Here is a 26,094-nt window from a genome sequence, read left to right on the forward strand (position 1 = left end):
TTAAAATCACGCGCTAGAATTTTCCAGTACTTTCTCGAAATCAAAAAGAGATATTTATTTATTTAATGCACGCGCTCTTGTATTTTCAATTTTCCGGCTTAGCTTTCTTTTAATATTCGTCACGCGCTGCACTGCGCGAGAAATAAAACCATTTAATTTCTAATTGAACTAACATTAGCTTTTTAAATACCAAATTCGTAACACTGCCCCCTTCCCAAGGACTGCACGTCCCGGGCAGTACAATCCCTGGACAGGAAGCAAAACTTACAACTGTGGCATAAATGCATTAATAAGCATTACATTACAATAATAAACAACATGAACAATAAATGCAATACATAAAACAAATCAAATGCTATCAAATACAAATCAAATACTAAATGCAAATCAAATACTAAATACAAATCAAATCATATACACATTTAAAAACAAAAAAGGACCATGGTCTGATACTATTTACAATTATTTACATTACGTACTATGGCCATAGTAATGAGCTAACCTGTCGTAATGAACGACTTTAGGTTTAGAGTTCGAAGACTTACGAATCCGAACCACGACGTCATTCAGCCTGTTTAGGACTGTGTACGGCCCATCCCAAGGTGACTGTAATTTCGGACAAAGTCCTTTCCGTCGAGTCGGATTCCACAACCACACCTTGTCTCCTTCGTGGAATTGATGTTCAGTAGCTCTTGTGTCGTATCGGGTCTTCATCTTCTCCGTCGCCAATTTGACTCGCTCTCGTGCAAAATTGTGCATCACTTCAAACCGGGCCTGGAGATCTTGAATATATTCCTCAGACGATGAAGGAGCATCCGGAGGGCGGCCAAACAATAGATCACAAGGCAGACGAAGGTCAAGACCGAAGAGCATCTGTGATGGAGAATAGCCGGTAGTCTCGTGGACAGCACTGCGGTAAGCCAGTAAAAAGAGTGGTAATTTCTTGTCCCAGTCCTGTTGGTTTCTGGAAACCACTAATGAGAGGTTATTAAGGATGGTTCGATTGAACCTCTCTACCATGCCGTCCGACTGGGGATGCAATGGCGTCGTTTGAGTTTTGTCAATGCCAAGTAGTTTGCATAGTTCTTTGATTACTGCCGAGGCAAAATTCCTTCCCTGATCGGAATGTAACTGAAGAGGCACTCCGAACCTGGAAATCCAGTGCTGTATCATTACCTCAGCTACTGTGACTGCCTCTTGATCAGGAATAGGATAAGCTTCAGGCCACTTGGTGAAGTAATCAATGACAACGAGTATGTATTTGTTGCCATCAGCAGTTCGTGGCAGAGGTCCCAGGATGTCAAAGGCGATACGTTCAAAAGGCGCACCTACGTTGTAACGTTGCAGTCTGCCTCGGCTGCGTTTCCTCGGTCCTTTCCGACCTGCACAGGCATCGCAAGATCGGCACCACTTTTGCACGTCATTCTTTGCATTATTCCAGTAAAAGCGCTCACGAACTCTCTGTAAGGTCTTCATAATTCCAAAGTGACCTCCTGTAGGGCTGTTATGTAGTTCTTTGAGGACATCAGGAATCCGGGATCTCGGAAGTATCAGTTGCCATCGGAACGTCTTCCCATCATCCGACTCGAATTTCCGGTATAAGACGCCGTTTCGAATGTGAAGTGAATCCCAGAGTGCCCAGTATTGTTTTGTTGTAGGACTACAGATAGAAATGTCCTGCCATGTAGGTTTTCTGTTTGATGACTCTATTAAATCAAGTATGGGTTTAATGTCGCGGTCTTCCAGCTGGTCTTTCCTGACTTCATCATCACTCCACGGGTCTCGAGCAGCCGATGTTGATGTTGTAATTTGTCTTGCGACCGGAGTCAGCAGTTCGTATTTCGCTTCCACCCTGGAACAATATCGGCAGTTTTCTTGGCAAGGTCTTCTAGACAGGGCGTCGGCGTTTCCGTGTGATGATCCCTTACGATGACGGATAGTGATGTCATATTCTTGGAGTCTCTGTATCCACCTGGCTATTTGACCCTCAGGATTTTTGAAATTTAAAAGCCACGCCAATGAGGCATGGTCCGTGCGGAGGAGGAATTTTCTCCCGTATAGATAATGATGGAAATGTTCTACAGCTTTGACTATGGCGAGCAACTCTTTCCTTGTGACACAGTAATTCCTCTCCGGTTTAGACAGGCACTTGCTCCAGTAAGCTACTACACGTTCTTGGCCGTCTATTTCTTGGGACAAAACAGCACCGACACTTTCATTGCTCGCGTCGGTGTCGAGAATAAATGGTCTGTCGAGCTGAGGATACGTCAGGATTGGAGCAGATGTTAAAGCTTCCTTTAAGTTGTTAAATGCATCCTCGCATTCCTTTGTCCACAAGAATCTTTGCTTGCTCTCTGTCAGCTTGTGAAGTGGTCTTGCGATGGAAGAAAAGTTCTTCACGAATCTCCTATAGTAGGTGCAAAGCCCTAGGAAGCTTCTCAGCTGATGGACATTTTCGGGACGCGTCCAGGATTTAACCGCTGATACCTTTTCAGGATCCGTGCGCACACCTTCTGCAAAGATGACATGTCCCAGGTAAGTCACTTCCTTTCGAAACAATTTGCATTTAGCGGGAGTCAGCTTCAGATTGGCCTCTTTCAGTTTCTGAAGCACCTTTCTAAGATTTTCTAGATGCTCTTCAAAACTCTTTCCGACGATGATGATATCGTCCAGGTATATCAGACAGGCTTCGTAAGAAAGGCCTTTCAAAACAGTCTCCATAAGACGTTCGAATGTTGCCGGCGCATTACACAGTCCAAACGGCATCACTTTGAACTGCCAAAGTCCTTGTCCCGTAGTAAATGCCGTCTTTTCTCGGTCATCAGGATGGATTTCTACCTGCCAATACCCACTCTTTAAATCAAGTGTTGAGAACCACTTGCTTCCAGAAAGAGTGTCTAGAATGTCATCAATTCTAGGAAGAGGGTAACTGTCTTTCTTCGTAACCTCATTCAACCGGCGATAGTCAACGCAAAATCTTGTTGAGCCGTCTTTCTTTCTGACGAGAACGATGGGAGATGCCCATGGACTCGCTGAAGGCTCGATGACATCGTCTTCTTCCATATCTTTTAACAGTGTTCGCACCTCTTCCTGTTTAGCAAACGGTAGACGTCTTGGATGTTGCTTGATCGGGGGATGATCGCCAGTATCTATTCTATGTTGTGTCAAACTAGTTCGACCCACGTCAGAAGACGAGCGGGAGAAAACAACTTGAAGATCTTTAATGACGCGATCGGCAGCATTTTTCTCTTTATCGTTTAATTGTGCATTCTGCAATAACTCCGATGTAATGCTCTCTGAGGACACGGATTCTGGGATGTTACTCTTTTTTTCAACGCTGGTTACTGGAGTACATGTTGCAACCACTTCACCTTTCTTAATAACTCTCGACTTTTCAGTTACATTGGCGACTCTCACCGGGATAACCGTTCTGGATAGGTCGACGAGTGTTGAGGCTACTAATACTCCTTTTGGGATATTACAGTTATTGGGATATTCTATGATGCCGTAGCGGAAATTTCTATTTTCGGCTATGGATCCAGGAAGTAAAATTTCTGTTCTTGCCGGTATTGTAATATAGTCTTGTGCTATGATTTTATGGACAGATTTAACTTCTTCATCATTAACGAGAAATAACGCTATGTCCTCAGATGTAGAATGCAATTCGTTATTTTTAAAATCCAAGGAAAAATTGTATTTCCTTAGAAAGTCCAATCCGAGTATGCAAGAATCAGTGATTTCTGCTACATATGCCGTGTGATGGTAAGCGGCACTTCCAAACGTGATGTTAACATTTACTTTTCCGTCGATGTCGATCTTCTCACCGGACACAGTCTGGAGGGTAACGCAGGGCGGCGTCCAGATAAGTTTGTTTCCTAGTTGTTGAGCCAAATCTTTTCGGATGATGGTGACGTTGGCTCCTGTATCTATAGTCATATTGCACGGAACTCCATTAATATGTCCTATTATGAAAAGTCCATTACTGCCGCCTCTCACTGCAGAAATCTGAAGCGCTTTAAACGGGGGCTTTTCATTATCTGGCAACCTCCGCCCCGCGAGATGGCCACTAATTAGTTTCCCTGCTGCTTGTTAGAAGCGGTCTTAACATCAGTACCCTGGGGTGTTTTGCAGTTTCGTCGTATGTGTCCTTCAGCACCGCAGTTCCAGCACTTAACGGTCGGTTTCTTCTCACCAATATTCCGTCTCAAGGCGTTCAGTTGTCTAGTTAAATCGTCAAGTCGAGCGGTGACTTGATCCCCTGGCTCCTGGACTTGAGCAGCTCTGACTGGGTGGCGGTCTCGACGAGTGGCTTGCTGGGCTGCCTCAAATTTCATGGCGTACACTAGAGCACTTTTTAAATCTTTTACATCCGCCATTCGTAGAGCTTTCTGTATTTCAGTATCTCGGATGCCGTCGATAAAGTATTGCAAGGAGAGGATTTCCCTTGTTTCTGTCGGGCATTCCGAAAAGGCGAGATGGGACAGCCTTTCAACATCCGCGGCGAGCTCCTGAAGTGTTTCGGTAGGCTTCTGTTGACGAGATTTTAATTGGAGCCTGCTGTAGTCTTTTAAACACTTCTCCCCAAAGCGCAACTCCAAGGCGCCGGACAGAGCTTCGAAATCTAACCTTTTGTTTTCGGGAAGAGTCTGAAGGATATCCGCTGCGTCGGCTCTTAGAGAAGCGGCGAGATGACAGGCCTTAGCTTGGGAATCCCATCCATTCGCATCCGCCACGATAGAAAATTGTGTCTTATACACCTGCCAGGAGGTCTTCCCATCATATGTGGATAGCTTCAGAGGTGGACGAGCAGGCATTGGTAAGAATTTAAAATCATCACTCCTGCTCCCTGCCGACGCTACGAATTTCTTTAAAGTATCCATTTCTTTGGCAACTGCAGAAACTCTCTCATCAATTTGTTCTTTTACAGAAGAAACTCTTTCTTCTATTTCTTCTTTCACCGAAGAAACTCTTTCTTCAATATGTCCAACTTTATTTTCAACTGCGTCAATTCTGCCTTCCATAGCTTCAAATTTATTTTCTATTATGCAAGTAATTTCTCTTTTCATTTCTTCTTGACCAGCTTGAACGGCTTTCATTTCGTCCTTAACGGATTCCTGGCCCAATTTCATTTCTTCCTTAACGGATTCCTGACCCAATTTCATTTCTTCCTTAACGGATTCCTGGCCCAATTTCATTTCTTCCTTAAATGATGCTTGGCCAGCTTCCATCTTTTCTTGGAATGCAGCAAAAGCACTAATGAGCTGTCTCAATTGTTCTTCCATCGCTCTTGTTATTGGCATTCAAATCCCACTTCTGACACCAAAAATTGTTGAGTGCGTACGGGTTCGTTATGAAATGAATGCACAAGTCCGATAAAAAATGAACAAAAATTTATTATTATCACAACAAAAATGCTTAAATTTTCTCAAATTATCATGCAGTATTACAATATCTCACAGTAGTTTTCTTTTAACTACTCAAATGTCAATAGAACGTAATTCAAAACAGCTAAAGAACGCTAATCCGCGAATTCGCTACAATCAACAACAGTAGTTTTCTAAACAACAACAAACTAAGCAACTACTACAAACTGAGATGTTTTCCTCCTTTTATAAGATTTTAAAATCACGCGCTAGAATTTTCCAGTACTTTCTCGAAATCAAAAAGAGATATTTATTTATTTAATGCACGCGCTCTTGTATTTTCAATTTTCCGGCTTAGCTTTCTTTTAATATTCGTCACGCGCTGCACTGCGCGAGAAATAAAACCATTTAATTTCTAATTGAACTAACATTAGCTTTTTAAATACCAAATTCGTAACAACACTATAGAAATTCAGATTCGAAGTCTTTCTTCTTTAAATGTTGATCATGAAACTTATTACAATATGTTGATCCCAGTTTTATTTAAAGTAATTCCATTAGATTTAAGATTACAATACAGTCGTATGAATGATGATGAGACACGTTTCGGTATAAATAAATTTCCAGAATTCCTCAGAAAAGAATTACAAGCTTGAGAGAGAGAGAGCAGACGCATTTAATACAGACGATAGAATGGCTGTACAAAAATCAAGTTTCAGTTTAAAACCCAACAAGCCATTACGAACAGATGGTAGATCGTAATCAGAAGCGACGCGAATATAAACAATTTACTAACGAGAAGCTTTACACTGTATCGACCGTGTCTAAAGTATGTTTATCTTGTGAGTTACTAACCTATGACGCAGGAAATTGTTCAGAAACCTATATAGGCTTGAAAAGAGAAAAATTAAAAAGAAAGGGCCGGTGTTACAAATGCTTCGGCAAGAGGCATATGGCGAAAGATTGCAGAATAAAAATTCATTGTGAATTATGAAGTCAACCTCATCATACATCTTTATGTAACTCTGAAAAGAAAAATCTGGAAATCGATAAACAGTGTAGTAAAACCAAAAATCGTTATTTACAGCAAATATATAAAATGATGCTATAATGAATCTGAAGGATAGGTCTAACAGAATTCATAGTTATTTTGATTCTTTATTTCGGTACAAGTAGAAATTCGTAATAAAGTGTTAAATGTTGCCGTTGATACTGCCACTCATATCAGTAAGAGTACTATTGTACCAGAATATTGTAAAAAGCCATGCGGAAATGCAATACTGAAATCTGCATTGGGACAGAAGGTTAACGTACCTTTAATAGATGTAAATTCAGTGACACAACCAAATACAGTGTGCGCACCTGTTACAGTCGTGTGTGCTACAGCTGATAATCTAGTACATGATTTACTATTAGGTGTTAGTTCTCACAATGAACTGATTGCATTTAAAGGTAATTTTGAAAGTTGTGTTAATATTCTGAATGTTGGTGAAATACAACGGTTCTAATGAAAATATTCCTGTTAATTCTGATGACGAGGCTGATTATTTAAAATGGGGGAAATGTCAAGAAAAGTAAGTACTGAAGATGTTAAGAATGAAATGTCCTTTTTGAAGAAGTTTTGGAATGATTCAAACTTGGATGGGAATGAGAAACATTTTAGAGATTTTATTTTAGATAAGAAGTATAAAGAAAACTATAAAAATGATGAGATTCCGACTTATCAAAAAATATATATTGCAGTGCTGAGTAAAGATGAAAAAAGATATGCAAAAGCGAGAACTGTTTGAACATAAGTACAATTTCCGATTTGAAGAGCCGGATTCAAAATTTATTAAGTGATGTCCAAGGACGACTGAAGATTCTCTCAGACGTATTGACAATAAAAGAAAGAAGAACCGAGAGGAATACATTGAAAGGAAGAAAAAAAAAGGGAAGAAAGAGCAGAGGAGACGAAAACTAAAACGTTTGAAAGTTTTCAAGAGTAAATAAGAAAAACTTTTAAAGTTGAAAGGACTGCATGGACAAGATGAATTTAACCAAGATGAAAATAATATTGAAAGTGATTTGATCCTGATAAATATGATCAAAATACGAAAGAGCTTTTTGATGATGATTATTATGCTTTTCAAGAAGAAGAATGTCCAAGGTTTCCATATGATGAAGAACTCGATAACGAAAAATGAACCATTAGATAGGACCAAGTAAAAGTGATGGCTGCGGTGAAGAACAGCTAAAAAAGTGCTTCTGAAAAATCAGGTATTGAGGTGACAAATTCTTAAAGTCAAAATCAGAGTTTGAGAAAGAAATGATTGAGTCAACTCACACAGTAAGGATAAAGGTTAGAAAGAAATCCTTATTTGCTAACGCAATTTCTAAACTTAAACCAGTTTTTGATCCAGATGGCAAAACGTTTGATGATAATTGAGATGAGTACTATAGATTAGATTATGAAGATGTAATTAGTAATATGACAGCAGATTCAGCTATAGGAAGGTAGTGCCAAATGGCTTTGGACTGACTGTTGAAATTCTTTCAGCTGGTGACAGGGAATTAAATCTTATGTTTTAAATACCTGTGTTTGTATTAATATACGATTAATGTTTTTTTTAGATATTGTTCCTTTAGTCGATTTCAAGTAAAGTATTTTTTTATACATTGTTTGAGCATTCACATGATTGGAGGGGTGTGAGGCACTGGTGCCCCCTCTGAAGAGCAAGGACTCCAACGCCAACGAAATGCAGAGGAAAAAAGAAATAGCAAACCGGAATACGCGTAATGATTACGATTATTATGTTGTATTTTTCAAAACGGATCACGCGAAAGACGCTGAATGGTTGAAAAACTAAAAAAAAAAATCGTTAGAGCATATTTACAAATGTTTAAAAAGCACAAGTGTATTTGATGTTTGACACCGAATATGGTATGAGAAGAACCCACAATTATCGGTCACGACAGTGCATCAACGAGTGAATGAGTGAATGAGTGAATGATTATTGATTTATGACGTATTAATGTGTTATTAGTGTGTATTCTATCATTTTTAGCGCATTGTAGTGTATTGCATACTAATAAAATCACAGCATGGTAAAAACGGCACGGACTTATGCATCGACCCAAGAAAGAAAGATAAAAAAAATAGAAAAGCCATAAAAATTCTACGTTTTATGATTATCAAAGCTGGAAACAGATCAATTTGTTAAACGAACAAGTTTTAGATCTACAGTTAAAATATGCAGCTAAAACATCGTTCTTCATTCTTCTTTTCTTGTGGCTTTGGTATTATATTACATTTTTTGTGAACTTATGTATAGCCTTCTGTTTTTTCTGGAATTAATTATTCTGAAGTTATCCTTTTACATTTCCTTTGTCTTGAATGTTATTTCTTTTGCAGTTTACTATTTCATTGACGTTTTCTTCGGGTAGAGGTATTATATCTATGCTGTTTCCTAATGTCTTTTTCGTCTTTAGTAAGGGGCATCTTAATACCAAGATCAGTAAAAGCCATATCATATTATGTCTTCATTATTCCGGATTTCCTTCATTAACCATTTTCTTCCGAAATATAATACTGTTACAATTAAGAGGAAGCCAGAGTTCCTTACTGGATGCTGAAAAGAAGGAATAAAATTAAATGGAATTAATTATATTTCGAGTCCAGGAAAACGAAAATGGCTTTAAATGCTAAAGTGAGGTTTAATAAAATCTATACCAAATGGAAGTTCGTTTATTCTTTCCTGTTTTACGAAGAGCAGTAAAATTCTGTTGCCAGGCTATGGTTCTAAATACTGACGTTAAATAATTTTGTAGCTTCTCAATAGCAAAACTCTGGCAATATATTTAAAAAGGTTTCTATTTCATGTATTAACAACTAAGCCTCCGATTCTAACGAATCGAATAAACAGACACGTAAAACTTGTTGCAGTATGAGAATGAGAGTGAGAGAAGTGAAAAGTAGAGAATAAATCCAAATTAAAAGTTATATTATCTTTGCAAATTTTCATGAAACTAAATAAGCTGCATACATACCAATACATTACATGCTGTTAATGACCAGTCTCGACTTAATTACTCTCATTTTCAAAAGCATCACTTGTAAACGTAAACTTTGATCAGCTTAGTGCGTCCACATTTACTTTTCTGTTCGTTCTTCGTTTTCTTCGCAATTTTTTCCTCCTTGCTTTTCAGTATAATGTAACCATGATGTTATTGTTAACCCTGGAAATAATAGCAAAAGTAAGCAACTCATGCCTTAAAACTCATTCATCTCATAATATCTTAATATCAACATCACAACAGCTCGCAGAGTGCAAATCTCATAAAAATAATCATAACAGTAAAGCCCATAATATCCTACAGCATTAAATTAGTCAAGTAACAATCTTGTGTTTGGCGTAGATTTTAGTCAAGGCTATTTAGATTTTAGTCTATAGATTTTGAAGGCAAACAGGTACAGGTCATCAGGTGCTTCATCAGGAGCAAAGCAATCTGCAACGAAGGATACTTGGATATTGTGCGTTTTATACAGGCATTCTACTGCATAAGACAGTACTTTCCTGTTCTTTCAATTTTATCCACAATGGGCCTTGTGATAAAAAGTCCTTAGTAAAGCGCTCGAAGCGTGAACGTGTATGCGAGAAAATTGAGACACTTTGTCTCAGTAAGAGTTCAATGTCCAGAGAAATCGTGAATGCATCGAAGGGAAAGCCACGGTAGTATATATGCCCGATAGGAATATATACTACCGTAAAGTGAACGAGAGGTTCATCGAGAAATATGAAGGCTTTATGTTTTTATCTCTGAAAGGTAAACTTCTTTTTTCCGTAGTCTTCATCAGAATGTAAGTTAGTTGTCCTGTGTATTGAAGATGAGAATTTGAATGATTAGAGCAGTGGTATCAAACTGGCGGCCTGCGGATCGCATGCTACCCCTGAAGCAATTTTGTGCGGCCTGCGAAGACATTACAATTACGCATTTATGTCAAACATGTTGTTGCAAAGATCTCAAGATTTTAGTTATTTGGATTCTGAGCTGATATTATTTTTATTTACGTTGAAAACGGATAAAAATATAACAGACCAGAAAATCTACAAATGGAACTAATTAATTTACAATAGATTTATATTTTATTTAAAGATTTGGAGGTACTGATTACAATAACCTTTATGCCTACTTGTACAAAATTAATAAGCTCAGCTAAGAAATTTGCACTCAGAATAATCGCATTTTTCGGGAATAATTCAGATGTGAAGAGTTTTATTTACAGTTGAAAATTAATAAGAAAAGAACCTGATTGACAGAAAAGCGTCTTCAATCCGTGACGAAGGTTAATTTCTAATAATTTATGTCCATGACTGCAAACTTTATCAGAAACGAAACGCCACCTATTGTCAAGCTGTAGTAAGAAATAAAAGAAATTTGTAATAATTTACTACAAACATATGCATTTTAATTTATGCGCTTAGGATAAATTTAATAAATAAGGGCCTATGTTGCCCTTAAAATAACTTTATAAATTTTCTTTGAAAACTCAAATTTTCATAATTTGTGTATTTTTAGTTTAAATTATAGTAAGTTATTTTGCGATTAATTTAACACATTAGATATATTTGAAAGGAATGTTAGTATATTACAGTTTAATATTTAGATGTCAGTATATTTAAGTCCTGTTTATGTAATATACATAAGATTCTTATAATTAAGATTATTATAAACATATAATTCAGATTCAGTCAGATTCTTATAAACATAATATATATAATTCTTATATATAAATTGTTAGAGTTAAATTCTTATAAACAAATTGCTTCTGATACGGATAGCAAAAAACATTTATATAGAGCATTATGTGCAGTACTTCGTTTATGTACAGTGTATAACTAACTCTCTGCATTTGTATTTTATTATTAGACAATGGTATAATGATGAAAATAATAGAAAATTTTTTATAAGAACTGGCAGGACTTTTTCAGATAGAATAAGACTTAAGAACATACTATAAGACTTTATTATAAGACTTTTTTAAGTATTTGTTTATAAGAACAATTGGGCCTTTTTTATAAGAACGAATTATTTATTTTCCCTTCATTTCATTATTGGAAAAGCTGGTTTGATATACGTCCAAGGATCAAAAACAGATTAATTACGTATGCCGAAGTACCACTATATTTATAAAATCCTTTTGCGCTGAGTAGTTCAATGAGTACGAAAACTTTTATAGAATGAATAGAAGACTCATGCACATAAATGTTAAAATCAAAAACTATTTTGTCTTAAAATTAAATTAACATATATAAAAACTTCATGTGCTTTTTGAAGTTTAATGAATGAGGAAGCAGCACATAAAATTCTATGTGATTCGTTATGCAGTTGCTCATATTTATTAAACTGCCCTTTCCCTCTGAGTCGAAACCAACAAGGAATGTAATAACAAATAACAATTAAAAAAAATTGGAAAGCTTTCAAATTTTACATTTTTTAACATGCTGTGTGTTACCTTTATTTATTAAATATGATGTTCTTCGCGCTTAAACCACAAAATTCAGTTCAACAGCAATATCGCATGAGCATATCTTTTAGAATTTTCGATACAATGTCTCGCGCACTGGAAATAAATTTCTCTTTCCGTACAGTATTGCCTTTTCTCGCTTTGAAATCGTTGAGATTTTTAATCAAAAATTCGTTAAAGTGTTACAAAATATGAAATCGACACTAAAACAAACTCCAAATTAGGGCTTACAGATGTCCATGTTCGAGTGTAGGATTACATTAGTCAAAATTGGATGGCTCTAGGCACCGCTGTTTTATCACAATGCGAAAAATATACATACATTTATGCAGATTCTTCGTAATTTCATTGCTTTAAATATAACACAGGGTGATAATATTTGGTGGCAACAATTTGAAAAGTGAACAAACATTTAAAGTTTTCTGCGCAAAATGCTAAAACGAAATTAATAGCCCTTTTGTGCTAATGCTCATCGGGCTAACAGAAGAAAACGTATTTTGCTTCAGCAAACGGCGACTAACATACCATCCAACTGTTGCGATTATGCAATGGAAAAGTAGCATTCATTATGTTTTTTCAATTGAAGTGATACGGCAGTGCTGCTAAGAGTATTTATTCTCTCTTATCTATAAAAAAGTCATAGCCGATAAAGGAACATTAATGCAAGAGGATTTTTTTTTTCTTTTCGCTTTCGAAATATTCATTTCAGGAAAGGAAGCGGTTAAGTCGAATGGAATGCAATCGTTCATCCCGCAATATGATTAGTTAAAGCCCCACAGGGCTCTTTCGAACGGTGCCGTTGTGACAGATGGCTGAATTGGACTGATAAGCTGGCGGCCAGCATGTCGGAAAAGAATGATAACTCCAGTCAATCTTAGCGTACACCAAAGGGTACATTTTTTTTAATCCAAAATTTCAATTATCTGGAGGAATAATATTTATAATGTGGTTGTCATAGTAACGTAACTTTGCTTTCTTCAAAATTTCATAGGTTTGCGATTTGGCCATTAAATGGAAAAGATGTGTGAAATATTCTCTTGCTGTTTCCATCTTTTGGATATATGGTGTATATTCCCCTTATTTCCGTAATTAATTAACAACAGTTCATTAAACATTATCTGTTTCATTGGTTTCCAATCTGTGGTATACTCCTACTCCTGGATGTATCTGACTGCTTAATTAGAAATATACGTAACAAAATTGCAGGTAAACAGCAAAGGGTTGTAATAGATCTTGATAGAAAGCAAAATTTCCAGAAATCAGAATGAGTCATGTAGAGTCATTAGGTTTATCGAGGCAGGAATCATGTGCAGTTTTCTCTCCCGGACTCGAAATCCAGACATCTCAGGGCAAGGTCAGATCAGGTTAAAATACAATGAACACTTCACAGAAACCTTGGATAAGGCTTTTTTAAAGAGAACCTCATCACACTCTTAGCAAAATATATCTCAAAATAATATTTAAAGGAGACCAACATGTTACAGCTACTTCATGTAAACAAATTTAGCGAAAAATATTATATTTTAATTAAAAAATACTAACACAAAATTTACTCATTAATAGCATTAACTCGTGCTCCAGGTGTCACCTTCCCTTGCATTACATTTAGTGACAGGGCTGTGTTTGCATTTTTTTACGCAAACTGTCGAAATCTAGCTCTGTTGATGGTATATGAGTCATTTTTATAGTCTGCATTCAGTTTATTTCTATGTTTTGTTTTTGTTGCTATAGATGTCAAGAAAGATTTTCACTTAAATATGTTTTGCCGAATGGGATTAGAATGCTTATAGCTGTGTGAGAAACACTTTCGAATATACGTCGATTGAATGGTAGAAAAACCGGAGCTACTGTCGCACGTACGTCACCGCTGACGCGTCGCGTTAAGAGGTTATCCACATATGGCTACAGTCCCTGCTAGACGGGACTTTTCTGAGGAACGAGATTCTGGCAGCACTGGCTTAAACGCAAGGATTCCTTGAAAAAAGAGCCCCGCTGGAAGCGAAGTCCCGCCTAGCTACGGAAACAATGTTGCGGCTACGAGGGATTTTTTTCAAACCTCACCGAAAATGTCTCGGCTGGAACTCTGTCCCGGGTAGAGATAACCAATCAGACGAAAATTCTGCTTCTGAAGAATCACGTGATCCCAATCTGAGCGATAATCGATTACTGTTTGACGTTCAAGTCTTTGTGGTAAGTGAAAATGGCAACCTAGCTACGTGGGTTGCCTGGAATTGTGCGGTTTCTAAGAATTGTCCCTTTCGACGTCAAGTCCCGCGTAGCCGAAACATAATGCGATTGGGACCTTACGGACATCGACAGCCCACACGCGAAGTATCCGATTAATTTTCAAAGCTAGCTAAATGCATATTTACATTTTTTAGTTAATAAACACTGCTGAAATAGTGTGAATGCTTTATATTTTTTTCGAATTTTCGTTTGGACTTGCGAAACTCCGGGATTTATACTCACGAAACCCTGGGTTTCGAGTAACAGTGTTTGAAGACCGCTGGCATTGTCCAACTGCACTAACTATTTAGAACCGAAACAAGCTCCCATAAGGACTCACCGAGTACTTTGAAAAATGTTTTGCAGTTGGTTCTCTTTAAACTTACAAAACTTAAGACCAATTGGTGTCTTTCGCAATTACAAAACTTTAACGCAATTGGTTGTTTTCGCACTTACATAAAAATTTTCGGTTACGAAAGTCCGAGAATTCATGTGTAATTTGAAAGCCGGTCGTGCTTCCAATTACACAACGAAAGCACGTGGTAAGCAGGGAGTTGAGTAAAAGGAAAAATAATTGGGAGGATTTCCAGACTGATCGTTGCTAACCAAAATGTGTACAAAAGCAATGTAATTAATTGTAAATAAACCCATGTGCACCAATCGTATTGCCCGATTCCTTATGCATCGCAAGTAATAGTACAGCAGAAGCTTTCATAAGCTTTCTCTTACAGACTGGGATTTAATTTTTATCCGTAGTTTAGTATATATTACGTTTCCTTAAACTTAGTGTTTTATTGTAGTACAAAACTATTTCAAGAATACTTAGGATTTTATGTAATGATCTAGACCCAGCAGCAGACCTAGAGTCATCCAGTCCGAGGGTGAAAATCTCCTTATGTGCTCCTTATTAGAATGATAACTGAATAAAATGTCAATTATAATATGTAATTAATGTCTATTAAAATAAAATTAAACAGTTAAAATGATCTAGGAAACCAAAAATCTTAAGACTGAAGGAAAAAAAAAAAAAAAACTTACATCTAGCAAACAAACATAAATTTAAAAAGCTTATTCATCAGTCATATTTTTAAGATTTAAAAAATCATTTTAACTTTTATGTTAATTTAAAAAATCTAAATTGATTTTTCCGAGGTTTGATTTCTGAAAAATGTTTTATAGCTTCGTCAAAATTAATGTTTCTATTGCATTTACAGGGAAAATTATTGTTAAACTCGTAAATTATTCCTAAACTGAAATTATTGTTTACCTTGTTCGTTGATGATCGAAATTTTTATTAACTTCGACTTTTAAACGCTTTTCTTGCAAGAAAAAGTTGAGACAAACATTATCGAAAAAAGTGCTTAGTGCCAAACATAAGTTAGAGACTGATTCTTGGAAATCATTTTCATCCTAAACTTTAACACTTTCAATGCAAACCATGTTTTAGCTTCTTTTTTACATTCATATATACAGTTACATATAGTTAAAAAGTTAAGGGTCTTTGGAAGTGTCCTCTTTGATCAAAGGCCCAGAAGCAGTCGGTTTCCTGTTTCCCACCATAGTACGATCATGACTATACCTATTTGCTAGTCAATAAATTCATCATTTAACTCATTTTCTCCTTACTCATTGACTCATTTGCTTTTAAATCGGGAGGGGGAGGGAATCTTTCATAGTTACGAGCTTGTATGGCTGCAAAAGAAGTTGAGAAGCTTGTTTTATTGATAAAATTACGGACCATACAATGTATTTAGCCAGACTCAAAAAGAAACTAAAGAAAAGAGCTATAAGTTATGTTTGTCAGGAAACTTCACGTTTCAGTAAGACAATGACGGTGCAAATAGGAAAATAGAATGTCCTTTATCACTACAAGCAGCAACTATATTAAGCAATCTATAACTATTACTTCTCACCGGTCCCCAAACATCAGTATCATTATAAATGTGTGATCCATGCTTTAAATGTTTAATCAAAAAAATTAATTAAAGAACACGTATAGAAAACAACATAAAATAGCAAGAAAACTTCATTTGAAATGTGTATGAAACAAGATAAAATTACATGCAAACATCTTTTGAAACTTATTTCTGTAAGAAGAATTAGACAAAATATCTTTAGATACAACTGAAAACTTAATCAGTTCTCTTCCATGATGTTTGAATAGAATAATAAAGGATATGTAACAAAATAATAACGGGCCTGCAACAAAATATTGGAACTTCTATATTCATTAATATAATACAATTAAAAAATCTGATATAGACACTACGTAACTTCGTTGCACGATCTATTAAATTATACACATTCCTTTCCTGCACTTTATTTACGCTTCTTTCCTTTAGATATTCCAACATAATTAACAGATCCCTCGAGGCAAGTTGAAAATGACAATTTCAAAAATGGCAAATTTTGAAGTCCGTATTTTTATTTTTTCATAACGAATGTGAGACTTTTTCAAATATAAGTATAGGAACTGAGACACTGCATTAGAACTTAGATTTCGTTATTTGTGCAAAATAATTGTTTTAAAATTTGACACTGTCAAACCATGAACATTTTTGTCATTTAAAACAGTTCTGCAATTCGAAGCATATATGGCTACGACCAACGATTGCAAAAATAAATGTCGGTTAAGTGGGAGAGGCTATATATACATATAGTGCAATGGAAAAACGAGACACACAACTAGATACTATAGCTATCCTATATATAAAATTTCAACGTTCTACGGATAATCCTTTTTCAATTATGCGCGATAAATACGTATTTACCTACGTACAGATGTCTCGAAAGATTTAATTTTGAACCCATTTTTCAATCCATTTTGGAAAACAGTAACCTTTATTCTGTTCGCAAGTATAAATGTCACGCAAATAAATAGTCAAAATAGATTCTGGAGCTGTCAAAATGGATATTTCCTTTGAAATATGATATCCGAAACTTTTCGCGATTACAATACTTCCTTTACTTTTATACAAGGAAATAATAAATGTTTTTATTTGAAATGGGTATGATAATTAATGTACTAAAAAGCGAAAAGTAATTTATCACATAGCTTAATGAGTACAGTAGATTAAATAACTCAATTTACAGAATTTATCTACAATTTTACATCGCGAATAGAGGGGAACGGCCCTAAGTTTAGAAAGATAAAAGTTTATATACTATACTTGACAATTCAATTAAATTAATAAAGAAGTTTAAAATGATAATGACTTATATATTTGACATTACAAATTAAATTAATAATTTCCTTATTTAGGCACCTCACGTTTTTATTATTCGCGATATCAAATTGTAGATGAATCCTGTAAATAATATTATTGAAACTCTTGTATCAATCGAACTGTGTGATAAATTATTTTTCTCGTAGCTCGTAACTCTCTTTAATAAGATTTTTTTTAAATGGCTATGATAATTAGTACACTAAAATGAGAATTATAACTTATCGTATAGTTTAATGAAAATAACAGATTAAATAATTCTCTACAGAATCCCTCAACAATTTTATAACGCGAGTAATAAATGCGCGAGGCACACAAGACGCAAATAATTTGTGTTACAAATGTATTTAAAAATTTATTTATTATTATTTATTTAAGAATTCATTTATCATTTGAGAGCAAAACGCTTTTATTATTATTCGTAACATAAAAATTATAGATGAATTTTTTAAAGAGAATAGTTTAATCTACAGTTTGCATAAAACTGTAAGTTAAATTATTTTTCTTTTTAGAGTTCGGTTAGAGTCTGCATTGCGAAGCAATTTGTCCAAAAGGGCTATTAATTTCGTTTAGGCATTTTGCGTTGATTAACTATAAACAGCGAATCACTTTTTAAATTGTTGCCACCAAATATTAGAGCCCTGTATTATATTTAAAGAAATTAAATAATGAAGAATCTGCATGTATGTTTCTCGCACAGCGATAAAACAACGGTACCCAGAGCCATCAAATTCTGAATAACGTACGTCTCCACCTGAATATGGGCATCTGGAAGCCCAAATTTGGAATTTGTTTTACTCTCTATTTCGTATTTTGTAAAGCATTTATGAGTTTTTGATTAAGAAACTCAACGATTTCAAATCGAGCAATGGCAACACTGTACGAAAAAAAAAAAAAAAAAAAAAAAATCTGATGTGTACACCACATGACTTCCTTGTACGGAATATTAAATTACACGCATTTTTTCTTGCATTTCATTTAAACTTATTAGAATGAATTAAACCTACTTCGCCGACACCGCATAAACCACAATAGAATAAATGCATTCTTTAAAATTCACTTTTTTTACCATAGCGACACTCTGGCGCTAGGTTTACTTAACAGTATTATATTTCGTTCATATTATAACTCAGAATGCACAAAATTTATATCATTTAAAGAATTATCTAATCGTTGCCACATATTCTATTCAAATACTATAATAAAGTTAGAACTATGCATAAAAGAAATTAAGCAAACAAAACAAAAAGAAACAGTTTTTCACAAACGATTGAGTATTTCTCATTCAATTAATTCAGTTTTCACTTCGCGACAAGGCAAAAATACATAAAAACTCAAAATATCTGTATTAAAAATTCCGAAGTAAATCTTAAACGCTTATTTCCTCGAAAAAATTCCAGAAAGGATTAAGCATAATTTAAATAATAAATGAAGGCGTTATCTTTGTTGTTGCGAAGCTAAGTTTCACTAGATTGGCAACAAATCCACTATTCTACTAAGTTTCAAATGTAAACAAGAGCAATGGCCGCCATCAAATTAGGTTTAGCGGCACTTAAACAATTTTAAAATTGTTGATAATTCTAAAAGTATTGCATACAGATTTACTAAAGGCATAAAAATCCTTAACCGGAAGATAAAAACAACATAATTCAATCATTTTTAAAGCAAAAAATGCACAATTTACAAACATATAAGAGTAAAGAAACTGAGATCACTGAGCCGGGTAACAGAGTGGATATATTTATAAATATATTTACATACGTTTGGCGCGGCCGATTGAAACCAAAATACGAGGTGAACATCTACATGTTATAGTAGTCTTATATACAAAATTTCAACGTTCTGAGGCTACTCGTTTTTGAGTTATGCGAGATACGTACGTACGCACGTACGTACATACGTTCGTACAGACGCCACGAAAAATTCTCTTCAGAATTCCTTTTAAAGCAGTTTTTTAGTTTTTTTGGAGGAAAAGAGTCTTTTATTCTGTCCATACGTACAGATATCTCGCAAAAACATCATTAAATTGCATTCGAAAGCTGTCAAAGTGGATATTTTCGTTGAAATATGCTGCCTGAAGCTTTTCGCTATTACAATACTTCCTTTTTACTTCGTACAAGGAAGTAAAAACATTTTTATCTCCAGCGTGCGAGAATGTGTATCGAAAATTCTAAAAATATGCTCTTTTAAATATTTTGTGATATTGCTGTTGAAATAAATTTTATGGTTTAAGTGCGAAGAACATGATATTTAATAAGTAAAGCTACATATAAAACGTTAAAAAAACGCCCTTTTGGGCGTAATATAAAATACGAAAGCTTTCAGATATTTTTATCTTTTAATTTGTTATGTTCACCTCTTTGTGGAATGGGCTGGAAATCAAAACTCTACACAATAAATATCATAAATATTTTACTCTTGCTCAACGTACAAACTAGAAACACAATTCACTTATATCTTTAGAACACAATTACAATAAAAATAATCGCGTGTTGCCACATCTCTGAAACACAAAACTTCATTCATTTTTTAGCATTATACGAATATCGGAAGCGCGCTCTTTCGGAGAGCAATGGATGGCGTAACACACTGGGCCCCCATGACCCCGTCATCAGCTGAAATTTTCAGTGGTTTAACTCCTCTACCACTTCTAGGGCTGATCAAGAATGGTTCTGAAAAGTCAGTTCCGCATTTAAGATATGGTCTTCCGGGATTCACTCTCGCAGAAGGTAAATCAGCCATCATTTGTTTCGAAAACTCGAACAAAATCTGGCGCAGATAACGCACTTTCTTATTTCTCTGCGTAATGGCAGTTTTTGCTCCTATAATCCAATACTTTTGTTTCATTGCAGAGTTAACTAATTGTACTCCTCCGTGCATATAATTAAGGTGTTAAAATGTCACCACTAACAATTTTGTAACAGGATGATTCTTAGGTAATATTATTTGATGTTTCACAGAGTCTGGTAAGCTGGCATTTCTTAAACGTCCTCCTACACGTAGTATGCCACTGTTGTCTAAGAACGGATTTAGAGAAATTAAAGACCTTTTCTTTAATACTCTCGCTTTCTCTAAAGTAGCTATTTCGTTTTTATACTCAGTTCTTTGGACTAGTTTGATTAGAATATCATGCGCTTTAGTTCACTTGTTTCTAAGAAAGGAGTCAAAATCCTATTCCCCCCTCACATTTCTTATAAACCTTAAACACCAAGCAACAACTCTCTGCAACTTACTCCAAACTGAAAATTTGTTCCAAAGCTGCTCAACTAATTCCAACTGAACTACAAAACATTTGACAGAATTTTTTTGCTCTCTTAGTATTTCCGCACTGTCTACATTTGGTAACCCTCTAACCCAATGTTTAGGCCAACTCTCAAAACTTTTTCGAAGCCAAATTGGACCTGACCACCATTTTTCATTAAGTACCAACTTCTCAGCCGAGATTCCTCTAGTAAGCAAATCTGCAAGATTATCGTCTGACGGACAATAATACCAATCACTTGGACTCGATCTTTCCTGAATTTCCACAACCCAGTTGGCAACGAACTGTTTCCATCTCTTCGCACTTCCCTTCACCCAATGCAACGCAATACAAGAATCACTCCAAAACACTATTCTTCCAATTTTATCCTTAAAACCACTATTAAGGTAATTTCCCACTCTAGCACCTATCACTATGGCCATTAGCTCCAACCGTGGCAGCGTTAGTTTCTTTAACGGTGACGCTCTACTCTTCGACATTATAAAAGATATTCTGTAATTCCCATTATTCTCACAATATCTAAAATAAACAACAGTTCCGTAAGCACTTGGTGAAGCATCGCAAAACACATGTACTTCAGATTGCTCATTCTCACAATCCAGAAAACAATATCTCGGAATAGTAACGTCTATCAATTTTTCAATTTCTTTACACCACGTTATCCACTTTTGCTGCAAGTCCTCCTGCAATTCTTCGTCCCAATCACACGCTCTCTCTCAAATTTCCTGTAACAATAACTTTATACGTATCACAAACGGCGCAATCAAACCAATAGGATCAAAGATTCTTGCAGCCGTCTGTAAAACGCATCTTTTAGTGCGTCGCAGCGTTTTCCACGAATCCGCCAAACCCTTCACCTCCAACGACAACTCATCTCTATCAGGATTCCAATTCAACCCTAGGACTTTCAGTTGTTGAACTCCCACTATCTCACTGTCACTAAGTCCATTTTCTACCCACAATTTTTCTAATTCTCTACTGTTCGACCTCAGTTTCCTTAAATTAAATCCACCACTCTTTAATATTGATACAGCATCCGACGACAACTCAAATGATTCTCTCACACTGTCTCCACCATAATATAAATCGTCTACGTAAAGTGATGAATTTAACATTTCAAATGACTTCGGATTACTTTCCTTATATTTTTTTATATGATGCTTTATCGTAGCGCTCAAAATGAAAGGGGAACTTTTTACATCCAAAGGGTAGTCTTTTCATTCTCATAATTTTATATTCTTCACTAGGGTTATCTGAATACCAAAGAAATTTTAAGAATTTTCTATCTCTTTCAGAAATTTTTATTATTAAGAAAGCCTTCTCTATATCCCCATTAAACGCTATTTTTAATTAAGAAATTTTAGAATCACATCAAGAATATTTGGATTTAAATTTGGGCCAGTTTCCAAACAATCGTTTAAAGAAAGATTACCTTTAGATTTTGAACTGCAGTTAAAGACTATACGAACTTCTTTATCTTCCCTAATAACTGCTCTATGAGGCATAAAATACTCATGCTCATCTCTACCACATTCCTCAATAACTCCATTTTGTTTTTGGTCATTTATTATATCCCTATACTCATTAGCAACCCAATCATTTTTAGAAAAATCCTTTACTAACTCATCAAACCTCTTTTTAGCTAAAAAATAATTATTTCCTAATTCATCGTAACTAAACTTCCATAATAAATCAGTTTCATATCTCTCATTCACGAATTTAAAATTTTTCTCAAATCCATCTATCAGCGCTTTATCAACTACATTTAACTCTTCCTTTTCTTTAATTCCTAAAGCATCAAGCTCCCTTAATATCTGAACATCTGAAGCGGTTACGCAAAAATTCGCTGAAACTGCAGTCTTAACATTTGGCTTGTAAACATCTTGACTTCCCTGTAAAGCAAACCCGAAAATCGTTGGCACGCAAGTAATTTCCTGGTTTATTTTTCGAAAGCTGAAGCTTCAATAACTGCCAAAACACATCTGCCCCAATTAATATCTCAATGGTTATATCACTGTCACAGCAGTCGACTAAGACTAATCCGCGGGACTGCATAATATTTTGTACTTCTTGATTTGGAACAGAAACAGATGCCGCTGTAATAGTATCGGCCACTAGCACTTCAATTTGAATACACTGATTAGGGTTGTATCTGCTAGATAATTTTAATTCTAATACTTCGTATAATTTCTCAGTAGGCTTTGCTGAGCCAAAGGAAAACTGACAACCTCTCCTTTCTAATTGATTTTAATTTTAAGCAATTGGCAAGGGCCTTCGTACACCAGCTTCTTTCAGAGCCATTATCGCATAATATGCGCGTCATTTTATTCAATTTTGTTTTATCAACAGAGCTAACGTATACACTGCACGTGAGTAACAGCACACATGATTTATGTATTCGGCTTGACCTTGATACTGAAGCATTGCACTGAGTTTGTTCGCCGCCACCGTTCTCTACTTTGGAAAGAGGTTTATTTTGTTTATAAAAATGAATCATAGAATGATGAGCTTTCCCACAGAAACAATTTCTGGCTCTACACGTTTTCGCATTACACTGGGAAGAAAAACATTTGAAACAAAGGTTATTTTGCTTAGTAATTTCAACACGCTCATTTACTGAAAGCCTTTTAAAATTAGGACAATTTTGTAACGGGTGGTTTTGATTAGTTTTACACAAAATACATGTTTGATCTTTTGCTCCAGATACATATACATTAGAAATATTTTTGGAATTATAATTACGAAGTTTATTAACATTATTTCCATCGCCTCTTTTATTATCGTTACCTATAAATGATTTTGCAAAAAGGGATTCTGGTTTTTGTTTACCTTTTGATGACAAATAAATATCGCATTCACGACCTAAACTTTGGGGTTCGAACCATGTCTCTCCCTGTTTAACTGCTATATGGGTTTTTAATTCACGATCAAGTTCACTGAATATTTTATCCGAAACCATAAGATCACATAACGATTTAAAATCTTTTACATTTCTCAACTGACAATAATATTCAAAATTTGCACTTAACCTTGATGCAAACTGTACAAAGTTCTCAGATGACAATTTTTGCGTAGAACGAAAATGATTTAAGCACTCTTGAGGGGTTGGTTGAAATTCCTTTAAAATCATGGACTTTAGTTTATCGTAATTATTAATATCTTCTTCCTTCACATATACCATTAAATTAGTGACTTTCTCTCCCAAAATATTTAATAGGATTTCTGCTTTTAAATCTTCAGGTACTTGTTTTGTCCTAAAAGCCCTTTCAATTGATTGAAAAAACAGATTAAAGGATTCTGCTTTAGTAGGTACAGAAATTGTTAATGTTCTTACACTTTTAATTAAATTTTCCATATTTCGATTTGAGTTGTCCGTCTGAACATTTGGATTTTGTAGCAAGTCTTTTCTAGTGTTAGCTAAAGCTAATTCCGCCTCTAACTCAGAAAGTTTTATTTTCTCTAACTCTAATCTAATTTCATTTTCCGATTTTTGTTTCTCAATTTGTATTTTCTTTTCCTCTAGAATATTATCAATAACATTTTGCACAAATTCAACATCATTTGCACAAACTTCTGAACTTTCTATTAAAGTTTTCAAAGTAACAATTTTCGCCCCGCTCGGAATTACTAATCCTAATTCCTCCGCGACAAGCGTCAACTCGTCTTTTTTTAATGACTTAAGCGACTTCAGACTCATCTTAATTCAAAGAAAAATACAACCTTGAATTGACAACTGGAACACAATGAGTACAAAAACGAACACAATCAAACTCAACACAGACACTATCAACTCAAATTATCAAGTAGGAACACCTCAATACACAACACTAATAAACCGAATTTAACACTAAACATTATTACAACAAATAAAATAACTACTCACCATAATCAAGGAAACCATCATCTTCACTGTTAATTTCCCTGTAACACATATTCCCATATCAACACATTATTTTTTCTCGCAAAATTCGATGATACACATTATTATTATCACATTTCCACTTTATCCCACTTCCTGACACCAAAAATTTTATGTTCACCTCTTTGTGGAATGGGCTGGAAATCAGAACTCTACACAATAAATATCATAAATATTTTAGTCTTCTTCAACGTACAAACTTGAAACACAATTCACTTATATCTTTAGAACAACACAATTACAATAAAAATAATCGCGTGTTGCCACATTCTGAGACACAAAACTTAATTCATTTTTTAGCTTTATACGAATATCGGAAGCGCGCTCTTTCGGCGAGCAATGGATGGCGTAACAAATTAATTTAAATTTATTGTTTAATAAATTTAACTGTTTGGAAGCGAGTAGTGGCAACACTGTTCGAAATAAAACATTTTTATCGCCGATACACCAGACTGTTGGCAAGCTGCAAAATGTAATATAATAATCTTTCAGTTTTAACTATGGAGGTTAGAATAGATGAAGTAAGCCTTCTCCGTACGTTTCCTGCAATGATAGTGAAGCCATCACATGTCACGGTATGACGTCACCAGTTATTATGGACGCTGCCATAAGCGAATTTTGTTTACATTCTAATCGGCATTGTTTGCATGTTAGCTATTCAACATTGAACAGTTATATGTCTTTCGTTCTAATTTTAATACTTAACATAAAAGATGTTCTACTTAATATATAGAAAAATCACAAGGGTTGTAAATAATTTTTTGAAATTTATTAAATTCTAGGTACATGAAAATGCGTAAATGGTAACTTAACACATATGTGTATATGGTAAACCTTGTCAGTCACTAGAAGTTTCAATGATATTTTAAGAAAATTATGCCTAAAATAACTTTTCTGGGCCTGCGGACATTGATATTTGCTTTCAAATTCAGTGTAATTTTATTTAACAATATATTTCATAGTCTTACCGCTAAGCTATATGGCAACCATGATAATACTCATGTCACGTTGCTAACATTTCTTCCGCTTCAATATGGCTGTGATATCATACTTACTTCATTTATTCTAATCTCCAGGGTTTTAATAAAAAAATTGAGGTACTTGAAAGCAATCTGTTGCCACTATCGGAAATAAAATTATTTTATTCTGCATGCGCCAGAGTGTTGCCATTCAGTAAAACATAAAATATTGAACTTTCAGATTTAATGTGTCTGTTACTGAATAACAAACCAAGCAATTTAAAAGCAATAAACGTAGTTCTTAAGAATTTATTTTTTATTTCTTAGCCTGATTGATTTAATAAAAATTCATTTAAATCACGAGATGTCTAATAAGAAATATTAAATTTTTTTATTAAATGACGCTAGGTGAATTCATTAAAAACATGATATATATTTCTTTTTTTATGATAACTATTTTAAACAGCCTGCACCTCTAGCGACTGGCGACGGATAAGATATTTTTACTGATAGTACCTTAGTTTTGTAATTCAGGAGGCATTCAAACCGAAAAAGCTTTACTGCATCCTTTTTACAAATCTGCATTTTATGTCTGTGAGTAATTGCTTACTGAGACAAGATTTCGTTTTATCA

General features: G+C 35.0%; 1 long non-coding RNA gene across 1 annotated transcript; it reads right to left on the bottom strand.

The window, feature by feature from the left end:
- Window positions 1-8,520: 8,520 nt before the first annotated feature.
- On the bottom strand, window positions 8,521-24,692 carry LOC118180818 (uncharacterized). Its single transcript, XR_015039526.1, has 3 exons — window positions 24,467-24,692; window positions 9,393-9,581; window positions 8,521-8,974 (listed from the first exon to the last, which is right to left on the bottom strand). It is a non-coding gene; the product is annotated as an uncharacterized LOC118180818 (long non-coding RNA).
- Window positions 24,693-26,094: the final 1,402 nt, after the last annotated feature.

This window comes from Stegodyphus dumicola, chromosome 1 (genome assembly GCF_044657685.1).
Source record: "Stegodyphus dumicola isolate Sdum_Otavi_A_Nest chromosome 1, ASM4465768v1".
Classification (NCBI taxonomy): Eukaryota; Metazoa; Arthropoda; class Arachnida; order Araneae; family Eresidae; genus Stegodyphus; species Stegodyphus dumicola.